Source organism: Tachypleus tridentatus, chromosome 8 (assembly GCF_004210375.1).
Source record: "Tachypleus tridentatus isolate NWPU-2018 chromosome 8, ASM421037v1, whole genome shotgun sequence".
Classification (NCBI taxonomy): Eukaryota; Metazoa; Arthropoda; class Merostomata; order Xiphosura; family Limulidae; genus Tachypleus; species Tachypleus tridentatus.
Genome location: NC_134832.1, coordinates 56,281,541 through 56,294,790, shown reverse-complemented (window position 1 = coordinate 56,294,790; position 13,250 = coordinate 56,281,541).

Here is a 13,250-nt window from a genome sequence, read left to right as displayed (position 1 = left end):
AATATGAGGCACTGAACCCAAGGTAACTGAAAATATTTAGGTATTCTGTATCTGGAATATCCATAACTGTGTCTCTCTGAACAAGTGAACAAAACTAATGAATCGGTAGCTAAGTCTGTGGTTATTTTTGCAAGTTCGTCATAGACATTGCAAATTACTAACATTTTACTGTATCTAAATCATCAGTCAAAATTGTAAACACAAAGTTTTCCTGTATGTAATAAACTCTACAGAAACTCGTCATATTTACATACAAAATGTCAGATAGTAAAATTAGCTCCGCTTTCAGTCACGTCACGTCTACAAGTGTCACTGTAACTTCTGAGACATCTCTATGGGTGTCACTGTTACTGAAGTGAAGCTGTTATTGGTGTGAATATTGTCAAAATGGTGTTATTACAGTAGGTTATAGTAAACACCCACTTCAACGATACTATATCGAAATAAAAGTCGAATATGACCCTTACAGAATAAGGTATACCAGTGATATTGTGTTAATTGGTTAGGTATATTCAGCTAGTCTTTTAGTCATGAATAGTGGGAATGACCGTCACTTTATAAAGCCTCAATGTCTTAGTGACATCAAAATACCAAATAATGTTGCTACTTTACCACTGCAACCTTATATCCAAGATGTTGATTTGGTTTTTCAAAATTATTTTAATATAATATTCTGAACCCTGTGTGTACTGCTAAAAATATAAAACGTGATCGTACTAAATCATCACACATGAACAATTTTAATATTTTAGTAAATATAGAAATGTTTTCTTCATCAGTTTCTGTTAAATAATAATTTAGTATTGAAAGAATCATGTAGGATCGAACATGTTACGAAGATTTAAAAACTTGTTTGTTAGAATCCTTTAAAGAAGCCTATCTAATAACAGTAGAACTATACAAAGATACGATAAAATGTAAATTAGTTAGTACTTTATACTTTTTAGTACATGGTTGTATCTAAATTAACAAATGTAAAGACATTCCTCACATTGGTTAAGAACGAAAGTAATGAAAATATATCAGACAAACTGTCTCTTCACTGTTTGAAGAATTCAGTCTTTAGTAGTTGTTTTTTTTTTATAATTTTATTTATACAGCATACCTACAGTTTTGATAAAATCGTATTGAAAAACATATACATGATTTCAATTATTCGTATCAATAAATAATCTGAACATGCGGATATAATATCTTTCAATCTCTTCTGAATAAAATGTTTCAACAATATCCTTACCATAATTGATGTTTCGGACTACATGGAATCAAATATTACTGCTACATCATGTACGTGTGTCATTACATCTGTGATCTGCCTTTACAGGTTAAACATACAGACAAGTTATGATAGCAAATATTTCGCATAAAGAAAGCCAAATAATTCTACTTTTGAACTTACAAACAGAAAGAGCAGTAGATAAGTTTATCTATAAAGATTTATATGTTAACTAGATTACACACATAAAATTTGAATACAATTTTGATAATGTCGATTTTCAGCTTTGCTTGACATCTGTAGTGTATATATTTTTTAAAGAAAAAGTTATAGTATGTTGATTGTGAATTTATGAAAATTTAATATTCTCATACACCGTAAATATATTTCCGATAGATACCACTTCTCATATGATGGCTTTACCGTTCAGTTTCTGCCGCCACTAGTTCCACTAACCCAAGGTTTCAACACGATCGTGACTACTTCCACTGTCGCAGCTGCTTCCAAGAAAAGAAGTCCCAGAAGTGTGAGTCGATATTACGATATCTTACCTAAACTCACATTGACTTGGTTGAGAAAACAGTGATGAGCACCCTTTGGAAAGTGTCCAAATTCACCTCTATGAAGTGTAATATCTCAACTTAGAGGAATACACATGTGGGACAACGCTCATAACCAGATACAGTCTTCGCCTATCCTGACAGGATGTTTCACTAAACTGAGTGTTAAAAGAGGATGACATCCTTGATTGTAAATATGATGGTTGGTCCACCTTTCCCATGGTAATGTGTGATATCTTAGCCAACACAGTACATCTAGACTAGTCTATCTCATTTCCATACCAAACCTCTCGGGAATCAACCTTTCGAAGAAGATATAGGGAGGTTTCTTAACCAACTAATATTATTTGGTTGGTTCAGTACCTTTCTAAAACCAGTTTTACCACAAAATAACCAGCAGGAGATTGTACCCGTTAGTAATAACGTTCTCTAACAAAGGAAAAATGATACATGGAAATGAAAAGTAAATAATCTATATGTGCAGTTAGTCCAAAAGCCACGTTTAAAACCGGAGAGTGGTGATAACGGGATGATAATTTGACACCGAGTCTGATGAATGAGTGATATCTAAGGGGAAGTACTAAGAGGAGGTATTTTCTGAAGAAGGATAAGGTTAAGGACTGGAAATTAAGTTTTAGCTGGCCATAAAGATGTTATCAGAAGAACAAATGCTGGTGTGGACTGATTGACGGATAAAACCTTGGGAAGGAAACATGCAAATATATAGGTAACTTGGTCCAGTCTTGATAGAATTAATTTACCATCTAAGCAGAACAATGTGGTACTGGGGACCAAAACGTTATGACTTTTTTTTTTCTGAGATGGGTGGTAAATGTGTACAGAGGTTGAGTATTTCACTGATTAGATAACTATCAGAACACTTGGGTATTGAAAGAACTCACTGTACAAAGGAACTTATATGAATCAAGTAATGGATACCAGGTTCCATTGATTCTGTCACACTCAGTGACATATGTGAAAGTGAATGTGACTCAAGGGTATAAAGACTTCCATTACTGCTATTACCTCCAGTAAAGAAATTACTCCACTGGTACACAGATTAGGACTGCATCGAATCTAGTTGTCAGATGTTCCATGACTGTGTCCACAAATTCAAAATATTGGCTTCTGTAGTAATTCATCTCTAGCTGTTGCAGAATGGTGTGCTGAGCCATCACCTGTGATCCTTCTGGGGTGTCTGCGAATGGGTGGTAGTTCAATAGGCACCAGATCTAGGGAAGTTACCTTTTTTCTCAGCTTCATCAAATATCTTGTTGTAATTTTCCTCTGTTCGCAATATCCGCGGTTGCTCAACTGTCATTGCGGATACTTCAATCATGCCAAATACTGTCGCTGATTTTGCTTGGAATGCACGGTGTAGTTCCTCTAATGCAACTAATGGATGCTGAGCCATCAACAATCCTAAAACTGTCTTTCCTTTGTCAGATCTGTCCAACAGAATTCGTGCTTTCACTGCTACATCTGATTTTTCATTTGCTAATTCAAACAAAGAATCAACAATGCCACTGTAGTGATCATTAGCACATGTAATTGCAGATAGGCGGCACAACCAGCGTGTTGGATATAGTGGGCGGATGTATTTAACTGGACCATTGTGGCTGTCTGAAGATACAATATTTTCAAAGATTGTCTTGTATTTGCCTGACCTCTGAAGCAAGACAACAAGTTCATGTACCCACTGGATAGAATCTCGAACACATTCACAAGCTTCAACTGCATGTTACATTATTAAATTAGCCTTGTGTGCTCCGCAGTGAAAAAACAAAGCTGACGGTTGCTTCTCTTTTATTTTTGTCTGGCATCCACTGTACGCACCACTCATGTTAGCGGCTCCATCATAAGTTTGTGCTCTTAATCTTGACAGTGGTAAATTGAGTCTAGTCAGTACATCAAGTATAGTCGAGGATATTGTTTCACCAGTTGTATTGGAAACACTGTACAAACCAAGAAATGTCTCATGGACGTCAAGGTTCTCATCTACGTATCGTACACATATTGCTTCCTGTTCGGCACCTGTAACATCTTGAGTGCCATCAAGCATTAATGCAAATATTTTACTTTGCTGTACTTCGTGTGCTATGTTCCTCAGTATTTGATGGCTGAACATCTCCATTATTTCATTCTGAGCCTGGGGTGATGTGAGTGTGTTTTGTTTTTGACAAGTAGGCTGTCAACTCAGGATCTTCCTTTTCCAGGAGCTTCATTAACTGCAGGAAGTTCCCCTCCGTATCAGTATGTCCACGTAATGCTAAACCTTGACGCAGTAAGAAATGTAAACTTCTGAATATTTTGGCTAGACTTCTTTTAAATTCTTCCTGCTGCTTCTTTTTTCCATCATGTAGCTGGACAATCACTGGAGTTACATCAAGTGAACCTTCTGGAGATATAGCAAATCTGTGCTGAGAGGAGGATTGGTGTTCGTTGAATTTCTGTTTTACCTTTTTCCAGTTGCAAAAACCGGTGATATGAAGGTATACTTCACTGGCCTCTTCAATTTCCCTGTAAAAAGGCCTCTATTTTTCACTTTGGCACGATGAAAGCATATGACTTTTTGAGTCTGATTGTCGAAGTGCAGCCATGGGAACTCATCAAACCACTTGCCCTGGAAGTTGATATTTTGAGATTTTGCTTTCTGTCGTGGTGTTAGTTGTGCGTCTGGATTATATGGCTTTCCACACTGTATCTGTGGAGTGTCAGATTTTTCATTACTGTACAAACTTGTTTCACAACTATCTGGTGGTTCATGATGTGCAATAGTTGCACAAGCATTTTCAGAATCGTCCTCTGATGGACATGATATTTCCTTTGTATAGCAAGTTTCTATTCCTTTGCTTGAGGTTGTTGGATTATCTGCATCTACATTGTCACTTGTAGTACTAGTAACTGGCTTGCAGAACTGTCTAATATCGGAAAGTTTCAGACGCTTGCTTGTCATAATTGGAATCTGTTTCCCAGATGACTCAACAAGCTAAAAGACAGTCTTTATTGAAAAACTCTAACGTACAACTAACGAAGATAGAACGGAATGTAAGTAGGACTGAACTGTACAATGTATTTGAGTCGAACGCGCGAACCTCACAGTAACTACCGAGCCGACTGACCTCCTGAGCATCGCTGGGACAATAATGTGTGCTAGTTACAACACAAGTAATTGCAAGTTTCTCGAAAAATACTTAAACAATCACAAATATATTATATTACTGTTGAAGTTCATCAAACACGTTGTGATATAATGTCTATAAGCCCGTCTATTAAATAAAAACATCTAAACAAAAACTAACAATACAATTCGAGAAGAGGCTTCAGGCCGTTGAAATCGCTCCTTTTGTGTTCTAATTATACAAGAAAATACAATATTTTTACAATCTATGATAAGAGAATATATTGTTCTTTTACCATAAAGCACCAGCACTTTATTACAGGGCGGTGATAATCTGAAATTTCATGGATTAATGAGGGCCACAAATACAGGTCTAATGAGCCCTGTTGTAAAATCGAGGCTCAGACTAAAGGGAGCGGAGGAGGGTGATGTAGGGCGCGTCTGGATCCGAGCGGCCCGAACCTGTCGTTAACTGTACACTAAACGTACACTGTGGTCAGCAGTTCGGCAGCTAAGGAGAGTAAGGCGTTCAACAATAAAACCTGCTAGACATGCATAAGAACAAATGGAGTAGGAAAACCGCACAATATACACATAAGATTGATGCAGCTACAAGCTACAAATGGCCTGCCAGATCTAGATCACAGGAGTTTACGCTTGGGAGTAATATTTTCGAATTTCATGTTCTGTTCAATCTGTTGTGATGAAAATTTTACTTAATCTTACACTACGTACAAGACGTAGGTAGATTCTGTCATAGTGCTTGCAAGCCTTGCATGTATACTTAGGCCTACTGACTGATACTTACGAACTATCGCTTAGATCGAAAAGCTTAGAAGCACGCCTATATTAAAGATGTACATTTCGGCTACTGTAAAAGCCTACATCTAGGCCTAATTATGTAATTCGATTGGTAAGAACAGGAAAATCACAAGAACAAACACACGGTTTGTAGGCCTGTGATGCAATAAAACAATTCAACAGACCAAACTGTAGGGGGAGATGATTGTATGCACCATACCCATCACCTAAAATGAAGGGGGATGTATCTCCCATCCCCAAAAGATCTACGCTCCTGCATATAGGAGTTTTAATCAGACACGAATATATGAAAACAAAGTCTTCTTGATAAAAGCGAGGGATATAAATCTATAAATTTACTAAACAGAAGAATCAGTGTAATTTTTAGCGCCCGATATATATATATATATATATATATTTATGAATGACGTTGTTTTGTATCCGTTAATATAAATCTTAGCTTTTAATAACATGAGCTGTTTCATCTATACTGTTTACCGTATTTGGATCTATGCTCTGCCTACCACGGGTACTGAAACTTGGAAGATACACAATAATTTGGAATTAACAAAAGATTAATTACATGTTTATATGCCATTAGTAGTAAATAGAAATATAGATTGAACGAAAATAGTGCAGCACATGTAATATATTCGTGTGCAGTTGTAAGTAGTCCAAGTAATTCACCTGACCAAACATCCTCGTGCACGTTCACGATCCACAACTATTGTGCTGCCATCTAAGTTGTAAAATATGTACTACAATGATCAGTTGTGAATACTTTTTTTTTTTGGTGAAAACTGCCATTCATTAAATCTGTTTAACCTGAAGATGACCCAAGAAGATCGAAACTGTTCTCTACTTTATTGTAATTAAAATTTTAATACCCATATCAGCCGTCTTGAGAATACATCTTTACTTTAAGTTGGGTTTCTTGTCATCATTAGATACTTCATCTATTGCATAAAAGGCCAGAGAGGACAACCAATATGCTGACGTTGAGATTATAGAAATACTTGCTAAAGACTGTGATATCACGAATGTGGGCCTCAATGGGTAATAACCAAAATCATGGATTTCCTCTCTCTTTGTGCTTGTCAGCTGTAATTTATTAAAGAAATACAGCCATTTATTGACTCTGATGCTGCTATAGAACTAACCTGACAATTTTCTTTGTCCTTTCATTTTATCTTATCGAACTTTATGTATTTATTTTTACTGCTAATCATGTTTTTTCTAGAACTATAATTTAATTTGTATCATTATTCCATTTACCTTATTAAGCTTTAGGCTTACTGCTGTAAAGATATATATATAGATGGCGCGTTATTCTTTCTATTGTTGCTCGGCAACTTGTAATTCGAACCATTCCGTTACATCACGTTCTGGGCCCGGCATGACCAAGCGCGTTAAGGCGTTCGACTCGTAATCCGAGGGTCGCGGGTTCGAATCCCGGTCGCACGAAACATGCTTGCCCTCCCGGCCGTGGTGGCGTTATAATGTGACGGTCAATCCCACTATTCGTTGGAAAAAAGTAGACCGAGCGTTGGCGGTGGGTGGTGATGACTAACTGCCTTCCCTCTAGTCTTACACTGCTAAATTAGGGACGGCTAGCGCAGATAGCCCTCGTGTAGCTTTGCGCGAAATTAAAAAACAAACAAACATATCAAGTTTTTTATTTACCTTTTTATTTGTTTGGAGTCAAGCACAAAGTTACACAATGGGCTACCTGTGCTCTGCCGACCACAGGTGCCAAAACCCGGTTTCTAGAGGTGAAAGTCCCTCAGACATACCGCTGTGCCATTGAGGGAAGGAAGCGATTGTGTTACATCTTTAGAAGGCTTAGATAACTAATCCGAAAGCTTGTTTATAAAACACAACAACAACAACATAACTAAACTCAACTAAGATGACATTACAAAAATAACAAGTTGTTTGTTTCTACAGCAGAGCTACAGAATAGACTACCTGAGTTGTTTCCGCCATAGAATCGAAACTTCAATTCTGAAGTTTAAGCCCTCCAGCTAACCGCTTAGCCAGCACGGATCAACAATCACGAAATAAATAAAGCACATAACCTTGAGACTCTACTTTTAAATGTCAGAGTAATAATTTTCCTAGCAATTGTGTTTTATTTAATATTGTTATGGGGAAAATATACGAGCCTTGAATGTTATAATGTAAACTTTAAATTACAACTCGTTCTGAAGTTATATACGTAGGTGGAGTTAGCGATGCTCTTCTATACCACGTGACAGTAGCATATAAAAGGTTTGGTGGTAATAGGACTATGCTCTGAGGTACGAAGGCGCTCTAAATCGTAAATGTTTATTGGTTATTATTAGATTTCAAATTGGATGTTAATGGCCTTTTAAGGATACAGACCCTTATGTTTACATTAACTTAAAGCAGGAATATCAAAACTAAACGTATATGTTGTAGGTATATCATATCAAGTTCAATTAACATGTTTGTTTGGTTTGAGGTCCTTCGAGTGGCACAGCGGCATCCTTGCAGATTTAACAACGGTATAAACTGAGTTTCGATACCCGCGATGGGCAGAGAACAGATAACTCATTGTGCAGCTTTGTGCTCAGCTGCAAAAATAAATACATAAAAATGTTTGGCTTGCGTTTTAGTTATGCATTTTATACGAATTTTCTATAAGTTTCTATCCACTCGTTCATTTCTAATGTTTCGCCTCATTATGTTTGCTTTTTCCTCCAATGGTGAATGTATTTGACAACTATTTTAACGCTATTCGATGTTGGATGAACAAGATGTTTCTTATACCATTTCACACAAAGCTACACAAAGGTCTGTCTCTAGAGAGCCGGCCCTGATATTGAACTGACAAACAGAGAATGTTATTCTTGTCTGGCCGAGTAGATAGCTGGATGTAACCGTCATTTTTATAGCGTATCAACGCCCTTAAAATGAGCTTTGCGTTTTACTCTAAGAGGCCGTTTGTAATTGTAAAATTTTAATATTTCGAAATATTTAAAAAATTGTTTATCTACGTCAAAACGCCTTTGAGCTTTCATCGAAGCTGTTGTACTTTGCGTCGCAAGTTTTGAAAACTGGTTTGGTTTGTTTTTAATTTCGTGCGAAATTACATGAGGGTTATTTGTGCTAGCCGTCCCTAATTTAGCAGTGTAAGACTAGAGGGAAGGCAGCTAGTCATCACTACCCACCGCCAACTCTTGGGCTACTCTTTTACCAACGAATAATGGGCTTCACCGTCACATTGTAACACCCTACGGCTGGAAAGGCAAGCATGTTTGGAGTGACGGGAATTCGAACCCGCGACCCTTTTCTATACTTTATTTCAGTGTTATCTAGTTGTTTGTTTGTTTTTGAATTTCGCGCAAAGCTACACGAGGGCTATCTTCGCTGTTACCTATTTGTATGCATCATTCCGAATTCCCTTAATGCCAATCTGAAATTCTTCCTTGCAAATAAACGCCACTTTTCAGTAAGTCCAGGTGTCCTGATTCACATCCTTTCAGTTGTCAGGACAAAGATCCAGGTGAGCCGTTTCATAGTCTTTAGTGGAATCTCCATGACAATTGGTGTCACCCGCTTCAGCCCCCACAAAACGCGTTTGACATTTTTAGTCCCTCGACACTTTCTCTCTCCTAAACTCATTAATTGTTTTGAAAATAAACATAAAGCTACACAAATGGCTATCTGTGCTCTTCCCACCAAGAGTATCGAAACCAGATTTCTAGCGGTGTGTTTGTTTTTGAAAGAGTTAGCTTGATGTTGAACCTGATTATAACATAATACTCCTTCATTGTTCATAGCTGGATGTTGAGTCTGATTATAACATAATACTCCTTCATTGTTCATAGCTGGATGTTGAGTCTGATTATAACATAATACTCCTTCATTGTTCATAGCTGGATGTTGAACCTGATTATAACATGATGTTCTCTCATTGCTCATAGCTGGGTGTTGAATTACAATATCCAGTTTTTGTCATGATGTTAGACAAACACGAAGGTTCAAGAAGTCTTGATAGAAATGAATAAAATAACTATCACCCGAGCGCTTTAAAAAGATAGATGTTTCTTCAAGTTATGTTAGTGTTTAGGACAGGCGTGATTTAATGATTCGTGTGCTCGTGTTGTGAATCCAAGAGTTTATGGTTCAAAGCTTGTACTCCCCCGTCCCCAAGAAATGAAACTCATTAGGTGGGGAACTGAAAAACAACTAATACCAGATTTAGCAATCACCATTGTTGACTAATATAGCTCTCCAGCTTTTCAGATGATGTTTAGAGACCGCCATGAACAAATAGTTTTTGCGTAGCGTATGCAAATATTTTTTAAACAAAATAATTACCAGTGTTGCGTATTATAATGTATCTAGAACGAGCCTCCAATTTACTGCGTTAAGTACATTACATATTACTGTTTTAAATAACTGGAAATTTTAATTTTAATTTAGATATTAATTAAATGTTAATATGCGTCAGATTTATGATGTTGGCCAACAAGATTGATAAATATGATCCTTTTTCTTTATTCAAATATATTTTAATATACAAACAACAATATAATTGATATTAACGGTTATTAGAAGTTGTTATTATATTTAAGTACAACAGTTTTACAAACTTACAAACAATATTGAGTCTTATATCCGGTATACAACTGAATTATTTATCTAAGAGCCAGGTACACGAAGAGCAAATTAATTCTGAGTTGATATTGTAACATCTCGCTTTAGCTAGCTAGCTTGGTTGACCTCACACCGCTTACAAGCTCACTTTTTACCGATGAAGATATTTAATGTTTTCGTAGAAATACTAACGTCTGAAGTTAATTCACTGAAGCTGAACGGTTTGTAATGTTCGAATCTATAAACGTTCCTGGTCAAATTTTGTAGTTTTGCGATTAATAAGCGTTAATTACCAGGCCTATAGCACACTGGCTGTAGCTGACTAATAATAATAGTACTGTCTTTGGCACGTTGGTTTATATAGTTTAAGACGATTTTCTAGAAAGTTCAACAACATTTTGAACACGCTAGCGTTTTCATGAAACAAATATTATTGATTCTTATTCTCAAGAATCTTCTACAAATTTAGAGAACAGGCGGGACTTGCGCAATACACATTCAACAATATACGTGACATGTATATATAAAATACTATACTGAAACAAACATAGGTAATAATCTAAACGTATAACAGTAAATCCGTAACTACATATTTATCTTGAATATAATGTTTAAGCACTGTTTTTATTATTTATAAAAATGCATGACGTTTGCTACTGGCTTGTTTTTTTCTACGTATATCGTGTTATTTTTTCGAACTTCTACTTATTAAATGTATGTAAGATGTTTGGTTTTAACGTAATAAATCATTATTTCAATTTATTTTTAGAAACACATGGTGCAGATACAATACCTATGTAACTTCGACGTCATAGTGCTCGTGAAAAATTGTTGTTCAGACTAGCGGTTGGAGATTAATGGTTCTTCAAATTAGTAACAGTAGTTTGGAAAACCGATCCTTGGTCGTAGTTTATGACATATAACACCAGGTTTGTCCTTGTGTCTGTGCTTCCACGTCATATCGTATTTAATGATTCTCCAGCATGCGATGATAACTGTCGTGGTTCGAGAAGATAGGTGGAGAAAAGATATCCATGTTAGTTTAGTAATTTATTATTGTGTCACACAAACTAAAAGGAGGTATTTATCTGATTGGTTTATCGCATCCTGAGAATCTGGAGTCCTCCCATATTTTCTTTATGTTCGTAAGTGTTTTTATGCTGTCTCTGTGGCGTGTTTTTACCTGTCGATTATTTCCGTTTCTCGTTCTCTTTACTGAGTAATCACTCGTTGATATTACGCAAAAAAAAAAAAGTGCATAGTTAAAGTAGTAATATCGTTAACATTCATGCCCAAGAGTTGGCAGTGGGTGGTGATGACTAGCTGCCTTCCCTCTAGTCTTACACTGCTAAATTAGGGACGGCTAGCACAGATAGCCCTCGAGTAGCTTTGTGCGAAATTCCACAAAACAAATAAACATAGAACTAAGATATTATATTTCAGAGTTACATGAGTTACAGAGTTACATTCATAGTAAATCAAAATGATATACCAAATTATCAGGTTTTCAACGTTAATCGAATCATTGTATTTTGTTAATAAAAAAACTACACAATGTTTGTTACTAATCGAAAACCTACACAATGTTTGTTATTAATCAAAAAGTAGATCACAATGTTTGTTATTTATTAAAAAGTAGATCATAATGTTTGTTATCAATCAAAAAGTAGATCATAATGTTTGTTATCAATCAAAAAGTAGATCACAATGTTTGTTATTAATCAAAAGTAGATCATAATGTTTGTTATTAATAAAAAAGTAGATCACAATGTTTGTTATTAATTAAAAACCTACAGAATGTTCGATATTAATCGAAAAGCTACAGAATGTTTGTTATTAATCGAAAAGCTACAGAATGTTTGTTATTAATTGAAAAGCTACAGAATGTTTGTTATTAATCGAAAAGCTACAGAATGTTTGTTATTAATCGAAAAGCTACAGAATGTTTGTTATTAATTGAAAAGCTACAGAATGTTTGTTATTAATCGAAATGCTACAGAATGTTTGTTATTAATTGAAAAGCTATGCTATGTTTGTTATTAATTGAAAAGGTAGAGAATGTTATTAATCGAAAAGCTGAACAATAGGCTGTCTGCGCACTGTCCACCGTCGGTCATAATCCCGTAAACATATCGCTGATTGTACTTCTTCTGTTTGATTACATTTGTAACAAATATTTATTTCTAGGGAAAATATAGCTAGTTTTTGTAACTTTAGGGTCTGGGAATCATTTGTAGACACGCCTCATTTGTACGTGAAAATGTATCAGTCCTTTATCTTCTTTCCTTGAATTTTGCCCTCCCCAGTGGCACAGCGTACTCACACCGCTAGGCCCCGGCATGGCCAGGTGGTTAAGACATCGAGGATTGCGGGTTCGAATCCTCGTCGCATAAAACATGCTTGCCATTTCAGCCGTGGGGGCGTTATAATGTGCGGTCAATCTCACTACTCGTTGGTTAAAGAGTAGTCTAAGAGCCGGCGGTTGATTGTGATGACTACTTACCTTCCCTCTAGTTTTATACCGCTAAATTAGGGACGGCTGGCGCAGATATCCTCCTTGCATCGTTGCGCAAAATTCAAAAACAGAGAAACAAACTGGTGAGAACGCTTGAAACATCAAATTATGAACAACGATGTGACTTGAATATTATAATCAGGTTTAATATCTGTCTATGAGAAATACAGTGTCATTTTATTGTATTTACCGGTATTATACGTTTCTTGGTTTGGTTGGTTTTGGAATTTTGCGCAAAGCTACTCGAGGTCTATCTGTGCTAGCCGTCCCTAATTTAGCAGTGTAAAACTAGAGGAAGGCAGCTAGTCATCACCACCCACCGCCAACTCTTGGGCTACTCTTTTACCAACGAATAGTGGGATTGACTGTCACATTATAACGCCCCCCACGGCTGAAATGGCGAGCATGTTT